The sequence below is a fragment of the Pteronotus mesoamericanus genome, unplaced genomic scaffold (assembly GCF_021234165.1).
Source record: "Pteronotus mesoamericanus isolate MK-2021 breed Mesoamerican mustached bat unplaced genomic scaffold, CSHL_Meso_final contig_101, whole genome shotgun sequence".
In the NCBI taxonomy this organism is placed as follows: domain Eukaryota; kingdom Metazoa; phylum Chordata; class Mammalia; order Chiroptera; family Mormoopidae; genus Pteronotus; species Pteronotus mesoamericanus.
Genome location: NW_026555001.1, coordinates 4,149,152 through 4,163,256, shown reverse-complemented (window position 1 = coordinate 4,163,256; position 14,105 = coordinate 4,149,152). Strand labels below are relative to the sequence as shown.

Below are 14,105 nucleotides of genomic sequence, written 5' to 3'. Positions count from 1 at the left end.
GTTAGTGTCACTGACATTTGTTCTCCTGGCAAAGTGTCACTCATACCCAGATTGTTGTATGTCATATTTATAGGATGTGCAGGTGAGAATTTAAAATGCATCGGTGGCATTTAGCTTCAGATGGTCAGACTTACACACCAGTACAATGTTATTAATATAATATAGCTACACCACTAAATAGAAACCACAAAAACAAAACCCCCCAAAGAACAAAATCTGCAGGGCTGACAAAGGAATGGAAGATGAGAAACACTAAAATGAAACTGCTTTCCCTGTGTTGAGTGTGACATGGTCGTTTTATGTTCTAGTAATCGTTCTGGACTCATTTAAATTCAACAAATGTCTGTTGAGCATCTGCAACACGCCAGGTCTTCCCCATAGGCACTAGGCATGCAACAGACCCCTAACGTTACTTCAGGGGATGAGTTCATAATAAAGATCAAGAGATTGAAACACGTGCACACAACTAAAACAAAATGTTATTTCTGTCAGTAGTGTGAATGAGTGTTATGGGGTATTGGGAGGGGGATTATCAGTTGTGCCAAACAAATCAGAAATGGCTTCAGAGTTAGCTGGCATTTTAGCTGAATCTCTGATGATAAAGGGAGAAAATAGCAAATTCAAAGGTACATATGAGGTATGAAACTTGCAGACAGTACTCCCAGCACCTAACATAGGACTAGGAAATAACTCTGAAGAGTAGCCTTAGTGCAGTATTCTTGGACACAGGTGCTGACATTGATATGAGATAAAAATAACTGTATGAAAATGACTATAATAATAATAGTGCTCTTAGATGGTTTTTGTTACTTTCACAATCTATCAAAATCTTTGTAGCCCTGGTTGGTGTGGCTCAGCGGATTGAGCGCCAGCCTGAGAACCAAAGGGTTGCCTGTTCGATTCCCCAGTCAGGGCACATGCCTCGGTTGTGGGCCAGGTCCCCAGTAGGGGGCATGTGAGAGGCAACCACACACTTATGTTTCTTTCCATCTCTGTCCCTCCTGTCCCCTCTGTCTAAAAATAAGTAAAATCTAAAAAAAAAAAAAAAATACTTGTAAATTTACAGTGTGGTACATATTAGTTTTTGCTGAAGGTGGTTAGAATTTTTGTTAATGAGCCGGTCCTATTTTGTGTGTTGTATTTTGGAGACTGAAATTGTCCACTAGTGTCAAAAACATTAAAGAATATATAACACCAGGAGGCTAACTGCCCAAATGGTTTGTTTATTTTTATTTTATTATTATTTTTAGTATAGGTGTTTTAAAACAAATTATATTGCCCCTGACTGGTTGAGTGCTAGCCTGTGAACTGTGGCTGCTGGTTCAGTTCCCAGTCAAGGCACATGCCTGGGTTGCAGGGTGTGTGAGAGGCAACTGATCGATGTTTCTCTCTCTCTCATCGATGCTTCTTTCCCTCTTTTTCCCTCCTTTCCCCTCTCTATAAAAATAGATAAATAAAATCTTGAAAAAAGGTAATACTAATACTTGTAAAAGTAATAAATAAACCTAAAGGCCATATCACACAAGCCCACAACTAACATATACTCAGTGGTGGAAGACTGGTACAGGAAACGGTGGTCAGCATCCCTAATCATTAGGGAAATACAAATCAAAACCACAGTGAGATATCACTTCATACCTGTTAGGGCAGCTGTCATCAAAAAGATAAGAGATAGCAAATGTTGGCAAGGATGTGGAAAAGGATTGGTATTAATTCTTCCTTAAATATTTGGTGGAATTCACCAGCAAAGACATGTGGTCTTGGGCTTTTATTTGACGGATGTTTTTGATTCCTATTTCAGTCTCATTATTAGTTAAAATCTAATCAGATTTTCTATTTCTTCATGATTCAGTCTGGGTAGGTTGTGTTTTTAGGAATTGACTGGTTTTTTCCCTAGGTTATCCGATTTGTTTGTATGTATTGGTTTGTAAGACTCTCTTATGACCCTTTATTTGAGTCTTTTTTTTTTTTTCTTAGTCTAGCTAAAGGTTTTGTCAGTTTCATCTTTAAAAAAAAAAAACAGTCCCTATGCATTGATCTTTTCTATTGTTTTTATAATTTTTACCTTATTTATTTCTGCCCTGATCTTTGTTATTTCATTCTTTGTGCTAATTGGATCCATTCTCTTTCATTCTTTCTTTTTCTCCTCTGACTGGATAATTTGTAATGATGTCTTTGAGTTTGCATATTCTTTTTTCTACTTAATCAGGTCTGTTGTTGATGTTCTGTATTGTATTTTTTTTACTTAATTAATTGTATTCTTTAGCTTTAGGACTTCTGTTACTTTCTTTTTTATTATTCCTATTTCTCTGTTGAACTTCTCATTTTGTTTGTATATCGTTTTCCTGATTTCATTGTATTGTCTAACTGTATTTTCCTATAACTTACTGAACTTCCTTAAAACAATTAAAAAAATTTTTTTCAGGCATCTAGTCGATACCCATTTCTTCGGGGTCAGCTACTAGAAAATTACTGTATTCCATTGGTGGTGTCATGTTTCCTTAATTTTTCATGTTTCTCGTAGCCTTGTTGAAGTCTGCATTTGATGGCGCAGTTATCTCTTCCATAGTTGCGGACTGGTTTTAGTGGGGAAAATCCTCCACCAGCATGTGGTGCAAGGGCACTGGCTGGTCGGAGAATGCCAGGTGGCGTAGTCGTGTTCAGTCCCATCAGCCGAGGTCAGTGTTGGTATAGATTGCAGGGTCCTCCACGTCGGCCAAGGCTGCGGCTTCCTGCAGTGGCAGTGAGGACTGTTAGAGTCTTCAGTGACAAAGGCTGCTGGGGGTCCGCCTGATGTCTTTTTCTTTCATAGGATACGTCATGGCCAAGGGGATCCCTCTTGGCAGTGGGTCTGGCTTTGGAATGCCCTGTGGTGATGTGGCGGTGTTGGTGTGAGGCACGGGCACACTGGGATCGGCCGCGGAGCCAGGAGAGGAGCGTGTATGCTCGGGGAGTGACAGCAGTCTGGGGCCGGATGCTGGCTAGTTTCCATGGCTCTGGTCCTTGGGATGTGTGCACATGTGGAACAGTGTGGAGCTGAGGTCAAAAGTGCAGGTACAGGGGGAGCAGCGAGGACTCTGGGGTCCAGGGTGTGCATGGAGTTTGATGCCCTGTTCAGTGATGGGGGCACTGGCAGTGTCTTCTGGGAGTGACCAAGCAGCATCTCCGAGCAGCAGCAGAGGCTATTGGTTACCTCAGTGGTATAGGTGCCAATTTTCTCAGCGGAGCAGTCTACTGTGGTCCATTCTGATACACACCAGAGTCCCGTGCTGTGACAACTGCAGGAATTCTGTCCTGGGGGCTGTATGAGGTCCAGTGGCAAAGGCTGCCAGGTTCCTCTGTAGAGCAGGCCCCTGGGGACCTCTCTGGCACCCACCTCGTGGCTTATTCTGACAGCCTCCACCCTTCCCTGCCCCTGGCCTTTTTCAGATGTCTCAGCGAAGCTGTCTGCAGTGATCATTTCTGTGTGGTAATTTGTTAAGGTTGTAGCTTAAATCATATATTTGAAATGTTTCTTCTAATGCAATCATTTATTGGTAGCATATGTTTAGCTAACAGTGATTTCAGCTTTGCCTGAAAAACTTTTTACTGTTTCCTTTAAAAAGATTTTTTTTTCTTTCTAGAGTTCTTCCCCCCCCCCCCTTTCAATATCTAAAGGTGTTTATTTGGCTTATGCAGTTTCTGATGAGAAAGTTCCTATGTATGTAAATTTTCCTTCGTGTTCAAGATTTCTCATTATAGGCTTGGTTTTTAGCGGTTTTACTACTACATTGTGCCTGGACGTGTTTTCCTTTGTAATTATTCTACTCGTAGTTCACTGTGTTTCCTAAAGATGAGATTTTCTGTTTGTGTATTAGTTTGCATAATTTGTATTGATTTATTGTCTAGTATACTAATTCTTTTTTCTGCTATATCCAGCATGCTGATTAACTTGTTAAGGGAATTCTTAAAATATGATTGCATGCTTTTTTTCTAAGATATTTCATTCCTTTTTATGCTTTCTATCTACATTTAAATTCCCCATCTATTTGTGTTGTCCACCTTTTCAACTAGATCCTTTAATGTATTAATTGTAGTTTAATATCTGATATTGCCAATATTTGGGTCATGTTGGGGTCTGTGTCTGTTGCTTGACTCATTTCTTGAAAATGGGACATTTATTTTTATGTTCTCTTTTTAATGTCCATATCTTTGGATGTGGAACATCCTGTGTAAAGCACAAATAGATTGAGTTAAGTGGTATTTCAATTCCGAAATGAGCATGCCTCTTCTCCTCGTAGGTCATTATTGTGGGAGACTGAGTCTATCTAGTCAGTAGTTGGGCCAGGTTGGATTTTGTTGTTCTCGTTACCTTCAGCGAACTATTGTACTGAAGGCCTTGACACTGTTCAGCCTCACAGGGCCCCAAAAGCTTAATGATGAGTTTCCCCATTTTTTTTTTTCCCCAAGCAGAAAGAATATTTTATTTTTTTCTTTTTTTATTTTTTCTTTTTTTATTTATGTACTTTTTAAATACATTTGTCTCTGCCTCCCCCCCACCTCTTTCCCTTGCCCCCTCCCACCTTCCCTCCCTCAGCTCTTCCCCTTTGGTTTTGTGCATGGGTCTTTGCTATATGTTCCTTGACTTTCCCCTTCCCTTCCCTCTCCCTGCACCGCCCCCCTTCTCTCTTGTCTCTGTTGATTTCTTTTCCTTTCAGTGTTGCTGGTCATATTTTCCTTGCACCTTTGCATTGTTGGTTAGGTTCCACTTATAGGTGAGAGCATATGGTATTTGTCTTTCGCCCCCTGGCTTATTTCGCTTAGCATGATGCTCTCCAGTTCCATCCATGCTGTTGCAAAGTTTAGTACTTCTTTTTTTCTTTCTGCTGCATAGTACTCCATTGTGTATATGTACCATAATTTTTTGATCCAATCATCTACTAATGGGCATTTAGGTTGCTTCCAACACTTGGCTATTGTAAATTGTGCTGCTATGAACATTGGGGTGCATAGGTTCTTTTGTATTGGCGTTTTGGTGTTCTCAGGGTATAGTCCCAGCAGTGGAATCGCTGGATCAAAAGGCAGTTCCATTTTCAGCTTTCTGAGGAAATTCCACACTGCTTTCCATAGTGGCTGCACCAGTCTGCATTCCCACCAACAGTGGACTAGGGTTCCCTTTTCTCCACAACCTTGCCAGCACCTGTTGTTTGTGGATCTGTTTATGCTGGCCATTCTGACCGGTGTGAGGTGGTACCTCATGGTGGTTTTGATCTGCATTTCTCTGATGGCTAGTGATGCTGAGCATCCTTTCAAATGCCTCTGGGCCCTCTGTATCTCCTCCTTAGAAAAGCATCTGCCCAGGTCCTTTGCCCATTTTTTGATTGGATCGTTTGTCTTCTTGGAGTAGAGTCGAGTGAGTTCTTTATATATCTTGGAGATCAAACCTCTATCTGATGTATCATTAGCAAATATATTTTCCCATACGGTTGGCTCCCTTTTCATTTTGCTGATGTTTTCTTTTGCCGTGCAGAAGCTTCTTATTTTGATGAGGTCCCACTTGTTTATTCTTTCCTTTATGTCCCTTGCTTTAGGAGACATATCAGTGAAAAAATTGCTGCGTGGGATATCTGAGAGTTTCCTGCCAATGTTCTCCTCGAGGACTTTGATGGTGTTGCGACTTATATTTAAGTCTTTTATCCATCTTGAGTTTATTTCTGTGTATGGTGTCAGCTGATGATCCAATTTCAATTTTTTGCATGTAGCCGTCCAGCTCTCCCAACACCATTTGTTGAAGAGGCTGTTATTGCTCCATTTTGTGCTTCTGCCCCCTTTGTCGAATATTAGATGTCCATAGAGACCTGGGCTTATTTCTGGGCTTTCTATTCTGTTCCACTGGTCTATGGGTCTGTTCTTGTGCCAGTACCAGATTGTTTTGAGTATGGTGGCTTTGTAGTAGAGTTTGATGTCCGGTATTGTGATCCCTCCTACTTTGTGTTTCTTTCTCAAAATTGCTGCGGCTATTCGGGGTCGTTTATGGTTCCATATAAATTTTTGAAATGTCTGTTCTATTTCTGTGAAATACGTCATTGGTATCTTAATAGGGATTGCGTTGAATCTATAAATTGCTTTGGGTAGTATGGACATTTTGAGGATATTAATTCTTCCAATCCATGAGCACGGTATATGCTTCCATTTATTTGTGTCTTCCTTAATTTCTTTTTTCAATGTTGTATAGTTTTCTGCATACAGATCTTTTGTGTCTTTGGTTAAATTTATCCCTAGGTACTTTATCTTTTTTCGTGCTATATCGAATGGTATATTTTTTCTGATTTCTTCTTCTTCTATTGCATTGCTGGTGTACAAAAACGCCTTTGATTTCTGAATGTTGACTTTGTATCCTGCTGTTTTGCCAAATTCACTTACTAGGTTGAGTTTTTTGGTAGAGTCTACAGGGTTCTCTATGTACACTATCATGTCATCTGCAAACAATGATAGTTTTACTTCCTCCTTTCCTATTTGGATGCCTTTTATCTCTTTCTCTTGTCTGACCGCGGTGGCTAGGACTTCCAATACGATGTTGAAAAGAAGCGGTGAGAGCGGACATCCTTGTCGTGTTCCCGATCTTAGTGGGAAAGCTTTCAGTTTTTGCCCGTTGAGTATGATATTGGCTGTAGGTTTTTCATATATGGCCTTTATTACGTTGAGGAAAAGCTTAATGATGAGTTTCCCCATTTTTGCCTGATATGCCCCTCACCCAGCAGGAAAGGCCGCCCCGCTTGACTGGTTCCCCTAGCATCTCACCTAGTTTGCAACCTAATGGGTTTCACTTCACTGCCAGCTTGAAGAATTATTCAGACAAGCCAATCACATCCTCCCACAGGAACCTTCTTTAGGAACCAGAGCACATTTACCCTCTTGTTACACAAAGCCTCACTTGCACAACTCCTATTAGCTCACCATTCCCAAGTGCAACCTCTGTGTTGCCCTATGTGGTGACCTTTCCCCCTGAGCTGTGAATATATGTCAACCTCATCTGTTTTGTCTTGGGTGTCTTGTGTTCTATGTCTGGCCAGATTGTACTGTTCTGAGGGGTAGGTCCCTCACTGACAGGGTGAATAGGGGTTCTGAGCACCCCCAAACTTCAGACTTATCCTGTGCTTGATGTAGGGCCTGGAATGCAGAGGGTTTTTCGGTGTTCTCTCCCATCCTCATCCGGCCCTGCACCACAGAGACTCTCTCCACATAGTTGCCCTTCTCCCCATAGCAGCATGGTGTTGCTGGTGCCGCCCGCAAGGTTCATGGTGTGGGCACGGAGGGTTTCTCAGCTGTCCTGCTGAAGCCCTGGGCTTAGGCAGGCTTTGTGTGCCCAAGTCTCAATGACAATACCCCGACAGCTTTTCTGTTGCAACCAGTGTCTGCCTCATGTTGCATTTTACTGGCAGGGATTTGGGTGAGTGCACACCTCTTGCCCCACCCCACTCCAGTGGCAGGCGGCTTTTGCTTTGCACTGTGTGAAAGAAGGATCTGAGAAGCTAAGGGTTATCTTGCCTGGTCCCCAGTAGCAGTTGTTCACCATTTACACATCCATATCACCACCAGTGGGGGTTTTCTTAGGTCTCTTGCCTTGTCCCAATTCTTGCTACTGAGCACCTCCAAATTTTACATTTTTGAGATTTGATTGATTATGACCCAGAATATGGTCTGTTATGGTGAATGTTGCATGTGCTCTTGGAAAGAATAGAAATTTTGCTGTTGGGTGGAATGTTCTATAAGTGCTTCTTAGATCAAGTTTATTGATGGTGTTGTTTGAGTCTTTGGAAGCCTTACTGATTTTCTGTCCACTTGTTCTATTACTTAATTGAGAGAGCAGTATTCAAAGTCTCTAGCTGTAATTGGGGATTTTTCTATTATTCCTATCAATTGTATTTAGGTTTTTGATTTAACTATATTGACACTCTGTTATTAGGTACATACACATTTAGGACTGTTACGTTCTGTTGGTGAACTGACCCTTTCATCTTTAAATCATGCTTCTTTTTTTAAAGATTTTTATTTATTTATTTTTAGAGAGGAGGAAGGGAGGGAGAAAGAAAGGGAGAGAAACATGAATGTGTGGTTGCCCCTCACATGCCACCTACTGGGCACCTGGCCCGCAACCCAGGCACGTACCCTGACTGGGAATTGAACCATTGGTGACCCTTTGGTTAACAGGCTGGAAGCCACACCAGCCAGGGGAAAATCATGCTTCTTCATGGTAATATTATTTGTGGTGAAGTCTACTTTATCTTCAGTTAATATAATTAAGCTTTTTTTTTTTTTACATGATATATCCTGTTTTCATCCTTTTATTTTTATCTTATTTATATCCAAGGTGGACTTTTTGTAGAAAGAATACAACTGGGTTTTTTACATAAACAATATGACAACTCTGCCTTTAGTTGTAGTGTTTAGACATTTACCTTTAATGTAGTTCAGTAATATAATTATCGGTTTAAATCCATCATCTGAGCATTAGTTTTTCCAATTGTTCCATTAGTTTTTGTCCTTTTCCCCTTTTTGATTAATTTTTTTATGATTCCCATTTTATATCTACAAATTAAACTTTACAATATGCATCTTTAATGCACTTCAGGCTACCTTTCACTTGAATACCACTTAGATTACAGAGACTGTAAGGACCACGTAACAGGGCGCTTCCGTTTCCTCCCTCCCTTCCCTTATTGAGCTTTTGTCGCCATATAGTAGGCAATCAGTGATCTTCTAAAGAGATTTTTAAAAATACCTCTTTCCATAAATATAAACATATAAAACATTTACTTGCTGTCATTTATTTTAAATTTTTTTACCACTTCTGCCCTCTTTCATTTCTTTATATAGACTCAAATTTTTATCACCACCAGTGGGCGCTCTCTCAGGTTTCCTGCGCAGGCCCAGTTCTTTCTGACGAACACCTGATGGAGATCTGTGGCAAATGTGTATGGATTCTCCTTGTGTCTAGAGGTTCCTTGTGTTAAACAGTTGTCCTAGCCCTCTATTGACCCTTAATTATTTGGTAGTTTTTTTGTTGTTTTTAATTTTTACAGGTCACCTGTTCCTTTTATGATCTGCTAAAGTAAAAATAGTTCATGAGTCCTGTCTCCACAGTGACTTTGGAATTCAGTTGATTGTCTTGTAACCTTAGCTCTTAGGTGGACTCATGAATTGTTATAGATTATCTGTTCTTTTCTCATTTCGGGGGTAGGAATGACATTCTCTTGTGGATTCCTGCATCCTAAACAGATGCAAGACCTGAAATGTGTAAATTAAACAAAAAAATTCAAAGTTCAGAATGGCCAGATCTTTTTTCCTCATGCAATCAAGCCAATTGCCATAGAAACCCCTTTTAGCAAAGGTAAAGGTATTTCCTAGCTGTGTATCATTTAGGCTTCAGTTGCAGATAACAAAATTACAGGAGCTATTTTGAACAGAATGGGATGTAATTTTGGAACTTAGGTGCTAAAATCATTGATACATTTGGAGAAGTAGGTCCCAGGCTAGGCTTCAGAACAATCCCCCAGAAATGGCCTAGCAAGTGAGCTCCCGCCTCCGTCCCATATGGAAACTGGGAAGCTTCTGATCCAGAAGCACACTGCTTTAACCTTGATCTTGGGATTAGGAAACCTCTAGTGGAGCTTTTGGCTCTAGAACCATTTTGTACTTTCTTGCTCTGCTGCAGCAAAGTGGATGCCTTCTGCACCCTCTTCTCTTAACTCTGCTTAATTTACTCCTGAATTTAGGCCTTATACACATACATCTGATTGTGAATAAATCACAAGCAGTTTATGAAAAATAAAACTATGATTTTTTTATTTATAGTTTATTGATTTTGCTATTATAGTTGTCCCAATTTTCCCCCCTTTCCCCTCCTCCAGCTAGCAGCCCCTACTCCCCCAGGCAAGCCCCACACCATTGTTACAGTTTGAGTGGGCCTGTAAGGTGGGTGGGATGGAATCTCAGGGTATCTGCCGGGCAGGGCTAAAAGTGTTAGTTAGGTTGATGGCGTCTTGGAGTTCATGCCAGCTCTGTGGCTCTGTCAGGGGAGGGTTCAGAAAAGAGACAATGGCCTCTGCCTGCCTTTCTGTTTGGGAGAAAGCTGTCCCCCAACTCCTTCCCTGATGCCAGACACTTCAGTTACCTGTATGCTTCTGGTGCCTTTCAAGCTGCTCCCCCAGTGCTGAAGCTCAGAGGGAGTGAGTCTGAGTAAGTCTGTGTATGGATTCTTTAAAGAGAACTGCTTAGGACTCCAGAAGTTCCTTCCACGGACTCAGCCTCCGCTGGTGTTTGCAGCCAGAAGTCATGGGACTTGTCTCCCTGGCACTGGAACCCAGGGCTGGGGGGCAGACTCATTGCTCCTGAGATACCCCTCCTGAATTTTTACCCACCACCCGTGGATGTGGCCTCTGCCCATTCCGTGTCTCTGCCCCTCCTACCAGTCTGGATGGATGTGGTTTCTTCGTTAATTCCGTAGTTGTCAGACTTCCATTCACTCGATTTCGGATGGTTCTGAGGGATGGTTGTTTTATATTTTAGTTGTAACTGTGATGTGGTTGTGCGAGGAGGCCAGCCGTGTTTATGTATGCCACCATCTTGACCAGGAGTCCTGAGAGTACGCTGTTTGGATTTCTAATCTTTACAATATACGGAAGTAAACTAGAAGGAAGTTGGAAATCTTAGTTGACAGAATCTATTTGAGTGAGCTAGTTTAAGGAGAAAGAAATTTATTATACGGTGTTAGAAGGCTGACAGAACCTTCAGGAGTTTTAGGAATCCAAGTTCAGATGCTTCACAACTGGGACTTGTGAAGCCAAGAGCAGTATCTAACCCAACATTTGCAGTGTTCTAGCAGAAACCCTACTGCTACAAAAGCTGCTTCCTGTATTACCAGTCGTGCTTGATCTCTGTTCCACTTTGACTCTGTCAATAAATGCCACATCTCTAGGGTCTGTTCTTCAGACACTTCACTCCTTGCTAATTTTTGTATTAAAGTACTTTTGAGTGTGGGTGAGAGAAACCCAACCTCACCTAGTATAGAATAAAGAATAAACCTATGGATTATATTAGAGTTCTTAGTTGCTAAGTACAGAATTCACTATATCTAATATAAGCAGAAGGGAATAGAGGATATTAGATTCTCATAGAATCTCTGGGAAGACTAGAAAACCAGGCTTGGATGCTAACTTTCAGGAACAGTGGAAACACCTGTGTCCTCTGCTGCTTGGTTGGCATCATGATTTCCAGCTTCAATCGCTGACAGGTCAACAGAGATGGCCTAACAGAGCATGACATCGCAACCATTGTTCTGGTCAATCTGTCCAGTCGCTGTGCCTGTAGCCTCATTTTGATGTTGCTCATTTCTGTATCTAAATGTCATCCAGGCTTGTCAGCGTGGCTAACCTAGCCCATATGTCTGCACCCTTGTTCAAGGGTTTCTGGGAAAAATACAGTTAAGAGTTTTATGGAAGATAAGCCGGTGGTTTAGAAGTGGATGTATAGTATCAGACACCACCCACTTTGGCTGCTTAACATCCATCCTTGCTTTCTATACATGCTTCCCTCTTTTTAAACAATAGTAATTATTCCTGAATCATTAGAAAATGTGGTACCATTTCTTCAAAGTGGGGAAGCCCAAATTAACTCTCATAGCATTCATCTCGGGTTGATGTTTATTCTTCCTCTGGTTTTAGTCACAACCCAGACTTGATAGCTTGTAGCTTCTACAATAAATTATAATAGTAAAACCACCACCAACAGACCTTACCAAAAAATAGAAAGGGAATTGGGGTGTAGAAGGAAAATAATTATACCAAGCAAGAATAGAAATACAGATGGCTTCTTCAGTCTTCTTTTCTCTGTTTCTGAAGTTCATCCTGAGGCCTTCATTGACATTCAAAATTGAATTCCCCCACTATTCTTCTCCCCTCAGTACCTTTAATAACCGGAGTTCTTAATCTGGTAGGGTGACCCAAACCTTCACTCTTAAGCATTCTGAGCCCTGGTTAGAAGCACTGTTTTGTGGGAATAAGCCTTTCATAAGCCTGTGGGTGGTATTGCTAGCCAGTGCATCATAGGCAGAAAAGACAAATCATGTTCAGAATAATAGTCTGGTCGATGAGACTAGATGGCTGCTCTTCCAGGATGCTGAGAGTTTAATGTAACTGACATGTCACCAGGAATGGTGCCATGTCGGAGGCCCAGCGTACTCTGTTCCTTGCAGATTGGACACCTGGAGCAATCAGAACATCAGATTTGGTGAGAGGACATCCATGTCATCTCCGTGTCTCTTGTCCACTTTGCTTCTATGTCCTTTGAGTAATTACTCATTGATGTGTTTAGGAAAAGAGGCTGACTGATCGCTATAGAGGAGACAACCTTATCCACCTGATATGAATGAGAATCTTCTCTGCAGAGGGAGCCTGGGAGTGAGCATGAGGACACAAATATCCTCACACTGAGGCCCATGCTGGTTGTCTGTCCCACAGACCACTTTTCTAAGCCTCATGGTCACCAGTATTCTAATAGGAGTCCTTTCAAGTCCTTGATCTTCGTGACAAGTAAATAACCACTGCCCACAAATGGGTATGGTAATACGTCTAGCCATCTTCTTCAGCTCAAAGTAGAAACCAGGTGTTTATTCTCATGTCCCACCTTCCAAAAGCATCTCCCTTCTTCACTGTGCTTCAGAGCCACTCCTGCTTGGGGCTGAAATGCGGTAGCAGCATAGTTCTAGTTGGTGCCAGTATATCATGCAAAGCCATCTACACAGTCACATTTTTTTCCTCCTCAGTTGACGTGTCATAGGGAACTCCCATGAGCCTCATTAAGGGTTGAAGGAGACGTGATACTGCATTAGGAGTAGGCACACTGGGCTGGGGCATGTTATTCATGCGTTTGTGACATACTCTTCTCCTCGGTGAGGGAGCGGTGGTGCTGAGCACGCCTGGCTGGGACTTTGCAGCCTACCCTTAGGTAAAGTCTGGCCCACGATGAAGCTCAGGTAACATGGTCCCTTGGTTTTCTTTCTCAGGTTTCCAGGTAATTACATCTCAGGGGGTTATTTCTCAAAGAAGACTAGTTAGGAGATGAAGAGGTTTTAGCTTGCTTAAAGCCCTCGGGGACAGTCTTACCCTGTGCGGTCGTGGCATACTCATGTAAGCTCCTTAAACCGCCACCCAGACCCTTCCAGCTCCATTAGATTGCTTGTTGGGTTGGAGAAAACTGTCTGATTTAGTTGCAGTGCAAATGCCAGTGGCTGTACCGACTTGGTCCTCTAAGGAGACCACATTTGTGACTACTGTTGGAGTTGCCATCCAATTAAACTTAAAATACATTACTTTCTCTAAATTCCATCTGTTTTCACGTCAGACCAAATAGAGGATGTTTTACACATGGGTCAGTCTGGGAAGTACTGTTTTTTTACTTTAAATATATATTTTTTTCAATCACAGTTGGCATACAATGTTATATTAGCTGCAGGCCTGTTGGTTAGACATTGTATAACTTACTTAGTTTGGGAAGTACTGTTTTAACTCTGACCCAGATGGTGCATGAGGTGCTAGATGGGAGTCAGGGTGCTGAGTCACCTATCTGCTCACCTGTCTGTAAAATCTGCTACTACAGCAAAAATTTGTGAACGTTATCAGTCATTTTGTGTGAAATCTGATCTGCCCTGATTTGCGTCTTGGATGACTAATAGATCTCCCTTTACAGAGAGACATACTGAATATATTATTTTGTTGTGGGTCTCATGACTGGGAGCTCATTTGACCATTTTTGAATAATGAAAAATACAAATGCCAATGAAAAATACAAACGCCCTGTCGTGTTGCTCAGTGGGTTGGGCGGCGTCCTGTAAACCGAAAGGTCATCACGGGTTTGGTTTCCACGCTGGGCACATTTTTGAGTTGTGGGGAAAGGTCCCCAGTTGGGAGCATGCAAGTGGCAACCACACATCGACGTTTCTATCCCTGTCTTTCTCCCTTGCTTTTCCCACTATAAAAATAAATAAAATCTTAAAAAAAAACCAAAAACAAAAGCAAGCTTTCTGTATTTTTAGTATGAACCACATTTGTTTTTTTCCCCTAGAGATT

General features: G+C 41.7%; 1 protein-coding gene across 4 annotated transcripts in view; it reads left to right on the top strand.

Annotated features, from left to right (window-relative positions):
- MTA3 (metastasis associated 1 family member 3) overlaps positions 1–14,105 on the top strand; it is a 161,149-nt gene that overhangs the window by 111,736 nt on the left and 35,308 nt on the right. The gene's annotated exons all lie outside the window — the stretch shown is intronic.